Genomic DNA, 18,568 nt, shown 5'->3' with positions numbered 1-18,568 from the left:
TGCTCACTTCTTTTATTGAATGGTTCGAACGATAGAGAGCGCACTCTTACTTTGAAAACAAATTTCCTTGATATTCTAAAACATCGATGTACATGTACCGGTAGATTTATGCATGCACGGAGAAATAACTAATTAACCGTTATGTCTATTAAAAAAAAACTAGATGGGCGTCACTTTCGCAATTTGATACCATGCTCTCTCGGATATGAAAATATGTTGTGAGATATCGCTGAATATCAGTTATATAATATGCCTATTTTGATTTGTTTTGCATTTGCCTTTTTTGTTCATATGGAAATTGAATAAATATTTTGAATACCTAATCTTGAATGTACTTCTTAAAGGTCAAGTCCACCCCAGAAAAATGTTGATTTGAATAAAAAGAGAAAAATCTAACAAGCACAACACTGAAAACTTTATCAAAATCGGATGTAAAATAAGAAAGTTATGACATTTTAAAGTTTCGCATATTTTTCTCAAAACAGTTATATGCACAACTCGGTGATATGCAAATGCGAGAGTCTATGATGTTCATCACTCACTATTTCTTTTGTTTTTTATTGTTTGAATTATACAATATTTCAATTTATACAGAATTGACAATAATGTAAAACTTGACTGAACTACATAATGTTAAACAATGTTAATTCCACAAGTTCAGGGAGGAATAAAGCTCGATTTCAAATGACATGGGTGAGAAAATCAGAATATTTCATATTTCAGATAATAAAATACAAAAGAAATAGTGAGTGCGTGATGTCATCAGTCCCCTCATTTGCATACTGGCCAGGATGTGCATATAACTGTTGTGTGAAATTAAGCGAAACTTTAAAATGTCATAACTTTCTTATTTTACATCCGATTTTGATGAAATTTTCAGTGTTATGATTATTGGATTTTTCTCTTTTTATTCAAATCAACTTTTTGTCGGGGTGGACTTGTCCTTTAATTCATGTCCTCTACACAGTAAAGAAAAAACGCTGTTTTAAAAAAACTATGCCTTATCGTAATTGTTTAAACAGTTTTAAACAAGTGTTTAAAATCTTAAACAATTTTTTTAAATTATGTTTAATTCTCAATAAATAAAGTACAATTATTAAACAGTTAAACAACTATTGTAAGCTTCACAAGGTAAACAGCGTTGTACAAAATTTCATCTTATACTTGGCCCTACCAAAATTTAAATCCAAACTATCCAATCTACAACTTTCCTCGCCCCTATATCCACCCCTTATTAATCCTTATATAGTTAGCTCTAACTCTTCCCTTTTCTTTACATGTAATCTCAACTTGCCTGACTTCATAGCTAGGCACCTCTTCACAAAACACACAACCATACGCACGCACCCACTGCACCTCCCCCACACACCCACACATTTTGTAATTTTGCATTTTGATGAGTAAGATAATGTACCCTCGTCATGATTTCCTAGAAACAGTCCTTAAAATGTTCTTATTTCATGTTCCTATGTTACCAAGTTTTTAGGTTCTCGCTGTGCGCTCGTATGATTAATCGTCATTAAATAAATAAATATATACATATATGTGTATATATATATATATATATATAATATATATGTATATATATATTTATGTTACATTGATATATTTCTAATGCATTATGTTTGTTATGTTATGGAAAAATATATCATATTTCTAAATTCAGTCTAATAGAAATATTAAAAATAAAATTTCCATGAAGGTTCAATTTTGGCACAATAAAGACCCTAGAAAACAACACTCACAAGTGTTCAAATAACACCCTAGAGATTGAACATAACGCCAAAGAGTGTAAAACAAACAACCAAATGTGCTATGTAATAACACCCACAGGTGTTGAACGAACGCCAAATATTTACACCGGAGTAAAATGACTGGTGTGGTCCTTCATAGGCGGCGGAAGCGGGGGGGGGGCCTAAATTTGAGGGTTGGGGGGACGGTCCCCCCCCCCCCTTTTTTTGTTGCTTGTCAAACATTTTCGCGATCCCCTCCTAAAATTTAGGTTGATAACCTTTTTTTTTTTTGGGGGGGGGGGGGGGGGCTTGTCAAATATTTTCCCTGTGTCCATCCAAAAATTTCAGATGCCCCCCTCTAAATTTTTTGGCTTCCGCCGCCAATGTGGTCCTTGACAAATCTATCAACACTACAGTTTTTGTTGTGTATAGGTCAACGTTGCAGGGCGCCCTTCCAAATGTACCATCTAAGCGATTGATGGAAAGATAATTATGTATCACCGTATCAGGACATCTACCCCCTGGACATCCACCCTCCGGACATCTACCCCCTTAGGACAAGTACCCCCTAGGATTTCTACCCCCCGGACATCTTCCCCCCGGACATCTACCCCCGGACATCCACCCCCAGACATCCACCATGGTGGATGTCAAAGGTGTGATATATTGCATGTATCACACCGATAATATTTCTGAAGCATCACATATTCATTTATTCATTTATTCATTTATTCATTTATCCATTTATTTATAAATATAATATTCATATTAATCATTTTAATTGTAGAAGATAATATACACAATCTGCATGAAATATTTACAGATTCGTTGGGGTCTACTTAACTGAAAAGCAAAGCTTAAAAGAAGTAGACCTCCTATAATTCAACGATAATCTGATTGAAACCTAGCAAATCAGCAAAACTGTATAACTTTATATAGAAATCAACACTGTTACACAAATTTAGGTACAAATACAAAATTATAAACGTTTAAATATTGAATTTAACATAAACAACACTACAACCACTAATAAGTAACAAAATTCCACGAGATATTTGATGATATCAGTATCAGATTTAAGAATGGATTTTTCAAAGAATAATTTAAATCAGTTTATTATTTTTATCATTGAATAATAATTATATTCAAGCAAAAACGTATTACTATACAATGTACTCGATGTTTTTTCCCTTTTTAAGGTTGTCCTACCATTTCCCTTCTCTTTGATTCTTTCTCTCATTGATCCGATTTTGATTGCACCTTCTCTTTTATGTTATCATTATAGCTCTCCCTTCTCATGTCATCTTTTTCGTATCTTAACTCCTATATATATGTTTCGTTAGACTATTTTTTAGGGAATCTGCAGACTTGAAAATAAGGCTTGATCTCTCATACATATGTTACTTAATTTGTAGGCCTACTCCAACAGAAGCCTCGTTCAGACTTTGGATCCTAGTTAGAGTAAAATATTCTAGTATGCATGGCTTAAAATTCAAAAGATATTTATCTTGTTTCCAGGAGTATCTTAATTGGTCATGTTGGTCGGAGTTGCTCTGTCCAGACGGGCACTCCAAACTTTCCTCTGACTGAGCTTCGTCCGACCCTTCCTCCGACCAAAACAGCCTACGTCTTGGTCGTGATAAGATAAATATCTTTGGGATTTTAATCCATGCTTGATAGAGTTTTACTCTGACTATAGTACTAGGAACCCACGTCTGAACGAGGCTATAATCACCCAGATCACTCTGCCTGTTCTGTGGTTGCGGTGCGATATACAGTAGTGCGTTACGATATAGCCATCCATAACAGTATGTTACTTCTGTGATACCATTTATACAGTCATTGGGTATATAGTATTCAACTTCATATCGATCCATTTTCATATCCTATCCAAACACCAGTACTTCATATAAAAAATTAATAACAAAAATAGGAAGTAATATATATGTAATAAGTTCTATATGACGTATATCCTAACAAATATAGGAAGTAATATACATGTAATAAGTTCTATATGACGTATATCCTAACATATTGTATAATTTAGGTATGTTTTTACTCTTGGCTTGCTTCGCGAACGAAGATTTATAAAGGCAGTCCACGTCGACTGCAGGCACGCATGTGACTCACAAGGCCAATACGTGATAGACAGGCCCGGCCACAGCGGCCGCAGTCAAAAGTCACGTTTGGTGTGGCTGCTGAGGCTTCGCGATTCTTTCTGCGGCGACGTTTCTCCCTCAGGTGATCTTTTCGGGATTCCTCGAAAGAAGAGGCAGCCTGATGGACTATATGTCGCCAGCTAGCACGGTCAGCAGCCAGAGTAGACCACTGGCAATGATCGATATGGCATGTACCGAGGGACTTCTTCAGGATGTCCTTGAAGCGTTTCTTTGGAGCCCCTCTGTCACGATTGCCAGTAGAAAGTTCGCCGTACAGGGCTATCTTGGGCAGGCGATGGTCTTCCATTCTTGAGATGTGTCCTGCCCAACAGAGCTGAGTCTTCAGCAGCATGGCCTCGATACTGGGGATCTCCGCCTGTTCAAGGACCTCAACATTTGTGACATAGTCGGTCCAGTGAATGTTGAGGATGATCCGGAGACAGCGCTGATGGAAACGCTCCAGGAGTCGCATGTGGTGGCGGTAAGTTACCCACGACTCAGAACCGTACAGTAGGGTGGTGAGGACAACAGCTCTGTATATGCTGATCTTGGTGCCCCTTTTCAGATGCTTATTTCTCCAGACCCGCTTGTACAGTCTGCCGAAGGCACTGTTAGCTTTGGCCAGTCTGTTGTCTACTTCCCTGTCAATCTTGGCGTCTGAAGTAATTGTACATCCCAGGTAGGTAAACTGGTGAACGCTCTTCAACACAGTCTCGCCAATAGTGATGTGAGGAAGGCGGTACTCTTCCCGGGGTGCAGGTTGATGGAGGACTTCCGTCTTCTTCAAGCTGACTTCGAGTCCGAAGAGTTGAGCAGCCTCCGCAAAGCAGGATGTCAAGCACTGCAGGGCTCTTTCAGTATGGGCAACGAGGGCAGCATCATCGGCAAAGAGAAGGTCTCTAAATATTTGCTCACAAGTTTTTGTGTGGGCCTGCAGTCTCCTGAGATTGAATAGACTGCCATCGAGGCGGTAGCGGATGTAGACAGCCTCGTCTTCATCAAGACCTTCCATGGCCTGCTTGAGCATTACGCTGAAGAAGATACTGAACAGCGTCGGTGCAAGGACACAACCCTGTTTCACACCGTTTGTGATTGGGAAAGATTCGGAGTGATGGCTGTTTAACCTGACTTGGCCACGCTGGTTTTCATGCAGCTGGATGATCATACTGAGGAACCTTGGGGGACAACCGAGGCGTTCCAAGATTAGCCAGAGGCCCTTTCTGCTCACCGTGTCAAATGCCTTGGTTAGGTCGACAAACGTTATGTACAGTCCTTTATTTTGTTCCCGGCATTTCTCTTGGAGCTGACGGAGGACGAAGACCATGTCTGTGGTACCTCGGTTTGCTCTGAAGCCACACTGGGTTTCTGGGAAGTGGTCTTCTGCGATGACAGGTACTAGCCTATTCAAGAGCACTCGGGCAAAGATTTTTCCTGCGATGGACAGTAGAGTGATACCCCTGTAGTTTGAGCAGTCAGACCTTTCCCCCTTATTCTTGTATAAGGTAATGATGACTGCATCGCGGAGGTCTCCTGGTAGCTTGCCCTGTTCCCAACAACAGGCAAGGAGTTCATGGAGCTTGTTGTGTAACACTGGTCCTCCACATTTCCATATCTCAGGTGGAATTCCATCAACTCCTGCTGCTTTGCCACTCTTCATCTGCTCAATGGCTTTTGTAAGTTCTTGCAGAGAGGGCGGTACATCCAGTTCCTCCTTGACTGACAGCTGGGGGATGCGGAGGGTTGCTGAGTCCTGGACAACCCGGTCAGCTCCAAAGAGTGCCTGGAAGTGCTCAGACCATCGGGTAAGGATAGATGTCTTGTCTTTGAGGAGTGTCAGTCCATCCGCACTGCGTAATGGACTCTGAACCTGGTGTCTGGGGCCATAAACAGCCCTGATGGCTTCATAGAAGCTTCTGTAGTCACCAGCATCGGCGTACTGCTGTGTTCTTGCTGCAAGTTTGGTCCACCATTCATTTTGCATCACACGAAACTTACGCTGGAGGTTGTTGCAGATGTGACGGAAGGCAGCTTTCTTCACAGGACAGGACGGATGTGACAGGTGGGCCTGGTGGGCCGATCTCTTCTTTTCCAGCAGTTCCTGGATCTCTTTGTTGTTTTCGTCAAACCAATCTCTGCTCTTCTTTATGGAAAACCCGATAGTTTCCTCAGATGACTGCAGAATGGAAGCTTTAAGCGAGTTCCATAGTGTTTCAGGAGAAGGATCCTCTAGGCAGCTGTTGTTTTCAAGCTTGGCCTGTATGCCTACCTGGAACTCAGCTTTCACTTCAGCTGACTGTAGCTTGTTGAGATCAAACTTTTTCCTGCGGGGGCCTCCCTTTCTTAGCTTAGGTTTGAAATGCATCCTGAGTTTGCAGCGCACTAGGCGATGGTCAGTATGACATTCTGCGCTGGGCATCACTCTGGTGTGAAGGATGTCGTTTAGGTCACGTCCACGCACTAAGACATAGTCAATGAGGTGCCAGTGTTTAGAACGAGGATGCATCCATGTTGTCTTGAGACTGTCCTTTTGCTGGAAGACGGTGTTGGTAATGACAAGTTGTTGTTCCATGCAGAGCTCCAGCAGCAAGCGTCCGTTGTCGTTACACTTTCCAACACCATGCCTTCCGAGTACTCCTTTCCAGGCGACATCATCCTGTCCTACTCTAGCATTAAAGTCGCCGAGAATTAACAGCTTGTCGTCTGCAGGGGTGCTTTGGAGAAGTCTGCGGAGTTCCGAGTAGAACATGTCTTTTTCTGCAGGATCGGCTTGAAGAGTCGGAGCATACACACTAAAAAGTGTTGCATGCTGCTTGTTCTTTAGAGGCAGGCGCATGGACATGATGCGGTCGGAATGACCAGTTGGTAGGTTTTCCAGCTTGGAGGCGATGGAAGATTTGAGCATGAAACCAACGCCAGCTAGACGTCTTTCCGTTGCAGGTTTCCCTGACCAGAAGAGGGTGTATCCAGCGCCCTGCTCATGTAGGCTGCCTTCTTCTGAGAAGCGGACTTCGCTTAGGGCAGCAATGTCAACATCAAGCCTTGATAGTTCATGCGCGATAAGAGCAGAGCGACGTTCCGGTCGGTTGCTGTCAGTTCGGTCAAGCATAGTTCTGATGTTCCAGCATGCTAGTTTCAGTGTTTGTACACCCTTACAGGTGGGTGTGTACCTTTTTTCTTTGTTGTTGTTCGACCGCGTGAGAAGATGCCCGTTGACCGCGGCTAGCCAACTGGGTGATGAGAGACGAGCTTTGGTTAGGCCACCTTTTCTAGGCCCCTCTCCGTGTGGAGCAAGCAGTGCTGTCCCTAGATAAGGCTGCTCGGTCGTTCAGGGTGCTGCCGAATGATGCCGTCGTCTCTGGGTCAACATCAGGCGACCAATATCCTGAACCGCCTGCATGCAGGATTGGAACTGCGGCTTCCAGTGACATCTTCCACCTGCCGATTTCGCCCCTTTCCCGTCGCTACAGGGCTTGGTAAGTTTGGTGGCGTTTTGGACATGGACATGTCCTTTATGCCTGCGCTATGGAGGTTTAAAGTGGAGTACAGTGTGCGCAGTCCTGGCCCCACCCTTTACACCCGGGGTTCATCTGCCATAGCCTAGCTAGCTGGGACGGTGACAGCGAGGTCCTCGAGTCGTAGGTTTTACATCAGACTTTCCTTGTCCTAGATGAAAGGCCTGCCAAGGCTGGAGAGTTCCATCTACCCTGATTTGCTGGATGGCCGCTGTTGGCTCTCCTAAGCCAGCGCCCTTTAAGATGGATCTTACTTTTCATTCCATCAGGGTGTCCAGCCACCCTCCACACCGAAACCCAAAAGGAAAAGGTGGGGGAGACGGTTTAGTCGCCGTCGACTCGACCCTGAAACAGGTAGTACTGGCTTCCAGGTTACCAGTAGCAGAAAACTGTCAGGTCTCCAGACCTGACAAGCCTCCTGACCTGACCTGAAGCAAGGTATGTATTTAGGTATTTAGGTATGTATGTATGTATATATATATATATATATATATATATATATATTATATATGTATGTATATATATATATATATATATATATATATTGGCAAAGAAGCTCAAAAAGCATTGAAGCTAGAGACGTAGCCTGTATTTCTTCAACTTTTATTAGTACAAGCTTTCGGCCATTTAGTTGGGCCTTCTTCAGGTATCTGAAGATGTAAAAGACATAATGGCTTAACAATTACCATGCATATATTTGGATTAATTTACTAAATATAGGTATATCTTAAAAGAAAATGTTTTACATCGGTAATGTTTAATTAGGATTATCCAATAGCTATTAAAATCAATTAGGTTTACGCAGATTTTTATTACAAACATTTTTTTGAAAGTTATGTGTGCTGTATAATACATGCATATATATGCATGGTAATTGTTAAGCCATTATGTCTTTTACATCTTCAGATACCTGAAGAAGGCCCAACTAAATGGCCGAAAGCTTGTACTAATAAAAGTTGAAGAAATACAGGCTACGTCTCTAGCTTCAATGCTTTTTGAGCTTCTTCGCCAATATATTACTCACTAAAGCACCCACGCAATGTTTAGGTCCTTGCTCATCACAATTGTATACATATATATATATATATATATATATATATATATATATATATATATATATATATATATATATAGTAGTACATGTATAACTTCACACATTTATATATATATATATATATATATATAATAAAATAGGGGACCTACCACGCAAATCAACTGAAATGGTACATTGAATTGGAAAAAAAAAAGAATTTTCTTTGATCCTATCCTGAAGTTTGTTTCTGATTGGTTAAAGACTCAGGTTCATCATTAAACCACTAATCTGAGTACAGCGACAATGGCGACGACAAAATACTGTTCCTTACCGACATGCAGTTGTGCTTTTGTTGAGCTAGACCGTACGAAATTTGGGCCGCAGGAACTCTCTTTGGCAATTCGAACTGTTGCAGATCTGCGTTCAGGAACCATATTGATAATTGGGTCATCGGTAACCACAAATGCTATGCAAGTTACTGTTGTCTCTCTGAAATCTTCATATTGTGCATTGGTGATGAAAAGGATATTATCTTCTGTCTCGGTGGTAATAGTATCATCATGTTCCCATTTGATCTCTATTTTTGCAGTAACATGCGAGTGGATGGTAAGGCTGTAGCTACACACAAACGTAGCATTTTCTCCAGGAGTGATCTCTTGTTCTTTGGGCCAAATTGTGGCCTGGAGAACTTGACCGCCTGGCATATAACCGGTCACAACGGACGGAATAGTATTTTCTCCGTCCTGGTTATCACTTTGACTGTAAACTCTCATACTGGCGTCTGCAGTTCCGAAAACATTTTTGGCCTGACACACCAGTGTGCTACCATTATCAGTTGGAACTACAGGTCCAACGGCTACCACCCCATAAACAGGAAACTCTTTATCGAAACGTTGAGGAGTGTCTGAAGATGCTTCCAGTGTGCAGTTAATGTCGGATGTGAGAGGTGGATTAGATACAGCTAGTAAATGCATGATATGTACTTTCTCCATTTAGAGATTCTCCTCCAATTCTTAAAATAGCCACTCGCGGTTTACTAAATGTACTGGATCGAAGAACCTCAACATCAGCTCCGTCCACGTAATGTAGTCGGCATTCGAATTCGCTTCGTAATTCATCTTCACGGGCCTCATAGGTCGATTTCATTTTGTAACCAGTCGGATTGGCATCTGACACCTTCTGTCCGTCCTTATACCATTGCACAGTTACATCTGGAGTAGTTTTCTCTGATGTACACACAAGTGCTACTCCGGGGTGCTACTTCTCTGGTGATGTCATTTGGTGTCGCTGTGCAAAGAGGATAATGTTCTGCCGGGGGATATTTGACAGTCAATGGAGCATATCCAGATTTAACCAACATACTCGCTGAAGAATTGAATAAAGCGCAATAATACCCAGTACTATCAGTCTGGTCAATCCGTTGAACTTTTTGAATGGTCAGATATTGTCTGAAACGTCCGTTTGATAAGATTCCACCTTCAATATTGTATCGTTCATCGGGGTTATCGACTAAGATCTCAATTCCATTCTCATTTGTCCACCGTGCTATGACTTGAGTAGATACCGAGTATCTCGTGTTTCTGCCCCATTCAATCCGACCGGATCGCAATTTGTCTTGAGAGATTTGCGATGTCGAGGAACATTCAAACACTGCAGGGGTGCCAAGGCTAACCTCAGCAGTGTTCCCGCTATAGGTCATATACAGACTGGATTTGGCATATCCGATATATGATGTGATGAAAATAATTAAAGGAGAATGAAACTCTTGGAGCAAGTTAGCTTTTGTGAAAGCAGAAAAATCAAAGAATAAGATCAACAAAAGTTTGAGTAAAATAGGACTAGCAATATAAGAGTTATGAGCATTTGAATGTCGAGATCACTAATGCTATGGAGATCCTCCCATTGGCAATGCGATCAAGATCTATGATGTCACAGATGAACAACTCTCCCCTTTTGGACACTGAAAATATACCACAAACATCTCTTTTTGCTCATTCTAATCATATGACAAACGATTCATCAATGATATAATGTTGTGAAACCTCTGTACTTGTCCTCTCATAAAGAGAACACCTCACCTTGTGATAGACTCTATAAAAGTGAGAATATAAGTGAAATAAGTACTAAAGTAACGAGGGAGTTGTACGTGTGTGACGTCACAGATCTTGGTCGCATTGCCAATAGGAGGATCTACATGGCATTATAGTGATCTCAATATTCAAATGCTCATAACTTTCTTATTATTCATTCAATCTTCCTCAAACTTTCAACAATATGTTTCTATGATTTTTCTCTTTGATATGGATTCAGCTGGTTTCAAGGGTTTCATTCTCCTCGCACAAGCCTTTGTATATGCTAGCCATCATCACCCCGGATCATCGCTAGAAGCCTTCGACGGTAATAATTATAGAGCTTTGATGTTTATGACGATTATAACTCATTCACAGTCAAAGACTCTGCATGCATGGTTCTACAGCATCCTTGCTGCTCACAGATTTTAACATTTCATAAATTCATGAATATGTGACACAGACTAGCAATAGGATGAATGTTCCCAGTTCCGAATACGCATTCAATATGGGACCAAGGAAATAGATGCAGCCTTCCTCTTACACGAGAATATGAATATTATGCTGCATATACAAGTTCAGCCCTGTCCCAGTGCAGGCGAAATAGAATAATCTCTTAAATTGAATTCCCAGATCAGTGCACTGAACAGCTGAACCATGGAGCTACGACCTACGACAAAATGGAAGAGGGTTCATCATTGCGTAGAGAGTTTAAGTATGCAGATTCAGACCCTTTATGGACAGCATTATTGTGATATATTTTCTGTTTTGTCTCAAGAGAAGACTAAAACTTAGTGGAAAGCTTGTTAAGACAAAATGAAGTATAGATTCGAGAATATGCCCACATGATCCACTTTGAACTATTTAGGGATTTATTCTCATAAATTATCTCTCATGTCTCTAAACACAGGGTTTGTACTTTGTACATGCAAACTAATCAGAACATAATCGAGTTTTTTCACGAAAGGAAACACTTCGGGAGGAGTACCAGCTAGGGGCAGGGGACATTAGTGTTCATACGCGCCATACCAGAAAAAAAAATGAGAAGAAAACGAAATCTGCACAACGCCCATGATGCTGCCAGGGTGTAAAAACCGGGGTAATTAGAAAGATTATATGTTTCTGAAGTAAAAAAGGGAAAGAAAGAAAGACTCAATTATGGTGCGCTAAAATGGAGAGGGGGGGGGGGTAGTGAACTAATTACTCCAGTGCTCCAGTCTTTTCTTCGTTACTTCGTATTATTATTTTTTTCTTATGTTTCTTAATTTTTGTTTTTGATGATGATCCTTCAATGTCAGGATTTTATATCAATAAACTTTTGAATTTGAATTTTACTGCTTGGCTCTGAATGTTCTTCATCAATATCTCTCAAATTCTCTGCCGCACCTGCACCGCACCCGCTTGATCAATGAAGAACTATTATGTACCTTTTACGAGGCCTCCATCATCATCAAGCCTAATCGCTCACGATAGCGGTCTCCTGCATTCTTTTAAAAAATCTTGTTTTGAAAAATGTATAACACATCTTGTTGATATTTATTTACAATATTTATACTATGCGACTATTATTATTTGTTATATGTATTACCTTTGTATATTGTATATATGTATTTTGTAATTCTGATACTGATGTGAATGCAGAAATAAATAAAATCAAATGAAATCAAATATCACCAAGAATCTTGACTAGACTTTCCTGAATAGAATCATCACAACAGAAATGACATTCTGTTTTGTGACTATTTTTTTTTTTCAAAAGATCATTCCTAGCCTATCTTTTCCGATAGGATCATAATTATGATTGGCAATTATTCCGCATCATGACTAATAAAATATAATATAAGATTTTCTCATAGCGCAGTTGTCTAAGATTACAAATGACCTACTGCATGCACTTAAACTTATTCAGACGCAATGGTTGTTTGAATATCCAATATTAGTAGAATATTTTGAGGTCCATGCAATATTCTTTTATAACACGGGTGTCTAAAATTATCAACATGACTGCACTTCAATATTCCAGAAATATTGTTCGAAAGTTCACTCTCAGTAGAATATTCTGAGACAATAAGTGTTCAAAATTGTTCCCAGTACAAGCATTTTGGCGCACTTGGTAAGAATTGAACTAAACATAATGTAGGCCAATATCTAGACTTTTCACAGTTCATGTTACATAAAAAGCTCAATAGATTCGTTCATAGACAAAATAGGCCTAGTTAACAGATCAGAATGCATCCACTTAATTAGTTTGCATTGCCAAAGTGAAATAAAATTCACTATTTAAATAATGTGTGGCAGGGTATTGAGGAGGGCTACCTAATTTGTTCATCAATTAATCTGGAGTTTTGAGACCAATGCCTCTCTCTCTGTGATGCTCTTCTTTCTTTCTCATTCGTCCTTCCTTTCCCTTCTTTTCCCCCTTAGATGAATAGGGGAGTAGGCGTTTATGAGTCCAGGAAAATACATTCATAGCCAGAAAAGTATTCGAATAATGCAAGGGCGTAGGCAGGGGGGGGGGGGGGGGGACTGCACGTGCATCGATCCTCCCACTGATGCAGAGGAGTTCCGACACTGGCAAGTATAGACGAGATTTGTACCCCGGACTTCGTCTGCTTTCTACAGCTGATGTTCCAAACTTAAGTTCCATCTCCCTAAGATGTGCACCCCCATACCAATTTAGTTCCACCCCCAGGATGTGCACCCCCATGCTCCAACCAGCCCATACGCCCTTGTAATGAAAGGTTTTTGTACAACAAACTTATCAATACCACCCAGCAGTGGCGTATAAATCCGGTTCGAGCAGGGGGGGGGGGGGGTGATAGCAATATATTGACCTGAAAAAAATGGGACACCTAAAACACAATGGAGTATACAACCCTGTCCATTACTCTACTACACTGTAAAAACGCTGTTTAAATATTTAAGCAAGTTGTTTTAGCCTGTCACTCTATTGTTTAAACTTTTTGAACAACTATTTAAACTTTTTGAACAACTTTTTAAACTTTTTGAACAACTGTTTAAACAACTTGTTGTTAGAGTGTGCTGCACAATGTGCTGCACTCAACACAGGTGAGGTAAATGGGTACCGGTAGGAAGTAATTCCTTAAAAAGCTGTGTGCGCTATGAACGCCTAGCTTAGCCGGGTAATATGGGAGCGCCTTGAGCACCTAACAAGGTGGATATGTGCGCAATATAAATACCCTATATTATTATTATTATTATATATATTAGAGTGACTCGGCTAGGCTTAAACAAAGTGTTTTTTTACTGTGTATCTATCAGCTAAAGACCTATCAGGATTTTTTTTTCGATGGCTATATTGCAATGGCTATGTTGTGATATAACACATATAGATGTCTATTTAATATCAATATGCGATCGAGCGAGCAAATTTTCAGTACTGTAGTTGGAAGACAGAATGGTGTCAAACCAACCAACTTTCAAAGGGTGTGTAATTAATTTATCACATCAAGAGCTGTGTATAAAGGGGGTGTATAACTTTGTACAAGATACTACCATCTATCTTTTTTTTCATGAGAGTTAAAGCTCTTTTACGATTTTCGATAGATATTGTAATGGTTCTGTAATATAAACAGATGATTAGCGATTAATATCCTAATGCGAAGCGAGCAAGCAAATTTTCAATAGGAAGACGAATGAAAACAAACGTGTCTTTTAAGAGGTATGCAATTAAGGGCAAATGAAGTGAGCGAACGTAGTGAGCGAGCCTTGAAAAAGTTGCTTCAGTCGTTTCAGATAATGTGCATAGGTATATTAAAGAGGATAATAAGGGCAACTTATCAATAACGACAACTTTACAAGAAAAGCACAAATAAACCAAGTTGTTACATCAAAAAGAGAAAATTATGATTAATCAGTCGAGATTTGTTCAATGAAAACCTATTTTCTCTCTTGATTAAGGTGAGATGAGAATGGGGTCATGATTATTGGGAATAAGGGTGCATTATGACATGGGCGGAAATCCCAGGGGGGACAGGGGGGACGTGTCCCCCCTACTAAAAATAGTAGGGGGGACACAATATCAAATGTCCCCCCTACTATTTTGGTCTTTTATGATGGTAAGAAATGCATCATTATAAATCGAAATAACACATGTATTTTGGGACGAGATGAACTTACTTTGACGATGATAACCATTTTTTTTTGCTTGCCAAGTTTTCCCGCCCCTTGTCCCCATAGGCGGATCTAGGGTGATTTACATATCTTGTTCAATATGGAGTTCGAATATCAAGTTTGGAAGTCAATATACAAAACATATTTCACCTCGGAAATCGAACTTTCATTATTCTGTGTAATTTACAAATTGGTTTTTAAAAAGTGCTCTGTAAAAATGTCAGTTTTATGGTCTGAATGTTAACATTTGCTGCTTGCGCTGCGCGCTCGCAAATTTTGATTTATCAGGTACCTATTATTTTCGTGTATTCCATAAAGACTCGACGTTTCGGGCAGGTTGACTGTCCGTCTTCACTCCTGAAGACGGACAGTCAACCTGCCCGAAACGTCGAATCTCTCTACTGCTTCTACTCATCATCTCCACTCGCCGACTCAAGCCAGCAACTCATCATCCATCCTACTACTCAAGCTGTTTCTTCAACTCATCAAACTATTCTGGTTTACAGTCCTTTTCAGGACTACTTTCAAGAAAGGAATACTCTACTCTCAAATCTCCACTTTCTCGCCTATCCAATTCCTTTTCTTCCTCTTTCCACTGTTTCTATAACACTCCACATGGTGTACCATAAACCACATCAGCGATTGTACATGCCACCATTCAAACCTTCAAACAACATCACGCTCACGCATGTTTATTCAGATACTCAACTTGTTCTCTGATTTAAATCATTGCCCAGTTTCAGATCACAATATCAAAAATTGTCTGCTCGCGCTTTGTGCTCGCATTATTAATGTAGGAAGACCCCATATTACTCATCCTTTTTATGATTTACAAAACATGAACAGAGTGGGCCATTTTTTGGTCTATAAATTTCGATTTTTTTTTCTGCTCGCGCTTCGCGCTCGCATCAATCGTTAAATTATATAGCTATCCTGTTCACGATTACAAAAACTGATTAAAAATTTCAATTCTTTCTTTAGAAAGTTCAAAATTTTTCAGCTCGCGCTTCGCGCTCGCATTTTTTGATTGTTGAAATATGTAACGCCTTCATGGCTAAGTGCAAGCAGTCGTTAACAGGTACCTTTTCAACAGGTACCAGTTAAAAACATATTTAAAAATTTTCTGCTCGCGCTTTGCGCTCACATTATTTATACTCATCCTTTTCAGGATTTACAAAACATGAATAGAGTGTCTCGTTCAGTAAATATTATAGGACTAAATCTCGAAATTTTCCGCTCGCGCTTCGCGCTCGCATTATTTGTTTACTTATATACCTATTCTGCTTGAGTTACAAAAAGTGCTTAGAATTTCCATTCTTTAGGTGAAATGTCAAAGAAAATTCAGCTCGCGCTTCGCGCTCGCATTATTTGATTGTTAAATGCTACTTTAACATGTATCTTTTCCATCTGTACATTTTTGCTCGCGCTTTGCGTTCGTAGTAATTATTAAGTTGCATACACATCTTTTTCAGGATAAAAAGAACAAGACCATAATCAGTTCAAATTTTAGGAAAAAATACATAAAATTTCAAAAAAAAATTAGCTCGCGCTTCGCGCTCGCATCATACAAATAAGGTTTATGATATTATATATTAATTTATAAGAATAAAGCTAAGAAGTGACTAATGAGGACTATCCTTTCAAAGAAACAAACAAAAATCATCTTCGAGCTGCCGATCGGGGAAAATATGGCTGAAACAAATGTCTGCCCCCCCCTATTGGCGAAGGCTGGATCCGCCCCTGTGTCCCCCCTACCTTTTGGGAGAGATTTCCGCCCCTGCATTATGAAATGATTTAAGGCCATTACATGCCAAAACATAAACTTGCAAAAACTCGGAAAAAGCACAATGATATATGTTAAGGAAAAGACTGCAGTTTCGAAAAGAAAAAATCTCTAAGATTCTATTTGGAAATGTTTTGAACAAAATTCATACTTGAAATATGTTTTAGATTGTTGCGTTATAACGCATGGGCGGCGGAACCGGGGGGAGGGGCACTTGCCCCCCAAAATTGCTCGTAGGAAAAAAATGCCCTTTTTCAAAATGTAATACCCTTTGTGAAATAAACAATACATTTAAGGTAAGAAAATCATATTTTTGGGGCTCACGCTTCGCGCTCGCATCAATTATTGTTTTGTAAGGTACTCATTCTGTCATTGGTAACAAAATGCTTGGAATGTCAAATTTTCACGTTAGAATATTATGAATTTGGGCTCACGTTTTCCGCTCACATCAGTTATTGTTTAGTAAGGTACTAATTTTGTTCTTGGTTACAAAGTGTTTAGAATGTCCAGTTTTCAGGTTGGAATATCACAAATATTTAGTACACGCTTCGCATTATTCGATTCAGTGGCGGACCGTGACCCGGAGGAGACAAAGCATTGGAGGGGCACTGCATTGTTCACAAACAATACAGTGACCCCACTGGTGTACCTAGGATTTTCCAGAAGGGGGGCAAATTTTTTGGAGGATATTTCGTCCGCGAAAAAATTGACAAGCAAAAAAAAAAAAAAAAAAAAAAGGTCTTCAACCAAAAATAAAGGATTTCTTACCACAAAAAAATTTGACAAGCAAAAAAAAAAAAAAATAGGTCTTCAGGTTCAACTGGATCAGTTGTGACTCGTCAGGGGGGCAGGGATATGTCCCCTGCATGAGTTTTGACTCGTCAGGGGGGCAGTCTGCCCCCCCCCCCCTCCCTTAGGTACGCTAGTGAGTGCCCCTCCAATGCTTTGTCTCCTCCGGGTCACGGTCCGCCACTGATTCGATTGGTTTATCAAGTACATTAAATACTTATTGTGAAAATTAGTCTGAAACAATGCATCATATATATTATAGATACATTTCGATTATCTCCATTAGATGTGAAGATACTTCTTGACTGTAATTTCTCATTAATATGATATATATAACAATATCATATTCCGCATGTTGATTACAGATGAGAAAAGAGAGACAAATATGTAATGCATTCATTCCAAGAAAAGGTTAATTTCCCTTTAAAAAATATATAATTTTTGTTGGAACTGAATGCATTATCTCTTTGTCCATATATATATATATATATATATATATATATATATATATATATATATAATCAACAAATAATTGAAGAACAGCCGAATATCAAGTTTTTATACTAGTCTAACAAACTTTTGTATATAGGGAAACAAGGGAAACAAATTTCACATCTTTTATATCAATGATATGACAAAATAAATCTTCACCCTTCAGAGGGGTTAATGATGGTGAAGGGGCATGATGCCCCTTCTGATCTGGGCCCCACCGCATAAAAGTTACTCAACTATGGCATCCAATGGTAACTTGCACTTGATTGACCGTTAGGCATTGTTACCATGGTAGTTACTATTGGTTACCATAATAGTAACTTTTATGCAACAGGTCCTCGGAATAACTTCCATGTGACCAACTTCCCAGTGCACCGGTTGATTGGGCAGAGGGACCTTCAGCATAGTTACAAGTTTGCTATTGTCTTCCTGGCCGCCAACTGATGCATGGGAAGGGGGGGGGTGGGCTGCTACCAAATATTGAATTTGTATAAAAAGAGTTTCAGAAAAAATGTAATTCAAATCTAGAGGGCTGGTATTCGAATCATATCTAATTTTGTGGAATTATTACGCATGGATGTGAAAGAGCAACTCATCAGCTTTCCATTGATGCCCTATTTGTGCCATTTGTGTCATGCATGACAAAATTAAATGATGCTGAAGACAACAGGTGCAGATACCAATTTTTCCAAGTTTTTGTTTTATGAAACGCACTGTACATGATGTAATTTATTTCAACTTTGAAATCCTTTCATCAATCACAGTGGAATACTTGTCAGTAAATTCTGATTTTAAGTTATAACATTTAATATGTTTGAACTCAAACCGAATGAAGGGTCATCTTTATTGCTTTAGCCGATCGCA

At 39.6% G+C, this 18,568-nt stretch overlaps 1 pseudogene; it reads right to left on the bottom strand.

Moving 5' to 3' along the window:
* Positions 1 to 8,603: 8,603 nt before the first annotated feature.
* Positions 8,604 to 9,675, bottom strand: LOC129270152 (uncharacterized; annotated as a pseudogene).
* Positions 9,676 to 18,568: the final 8,893 nt, after the last annotated feature.

The sequence above is a fragment of the Lytechinus pictus genome, chromosome 10, assembly GCF_037042905.1.
Source record: "Lytechinus pictus isolate F3 Inbred chromosome 10, Lp3.0, whole genome shotgun sequence".
Classification (NCBI taxonomy): Eukaryota; Metazoa; Echinodermata; class Echinoidea; order Temnopleuroida; family Toxopneustidae; genus Lytechinus; species Lytechinus pictus.
This window is presented reverse-complemented; position numbering and strand designations above follow the sequence as displayed.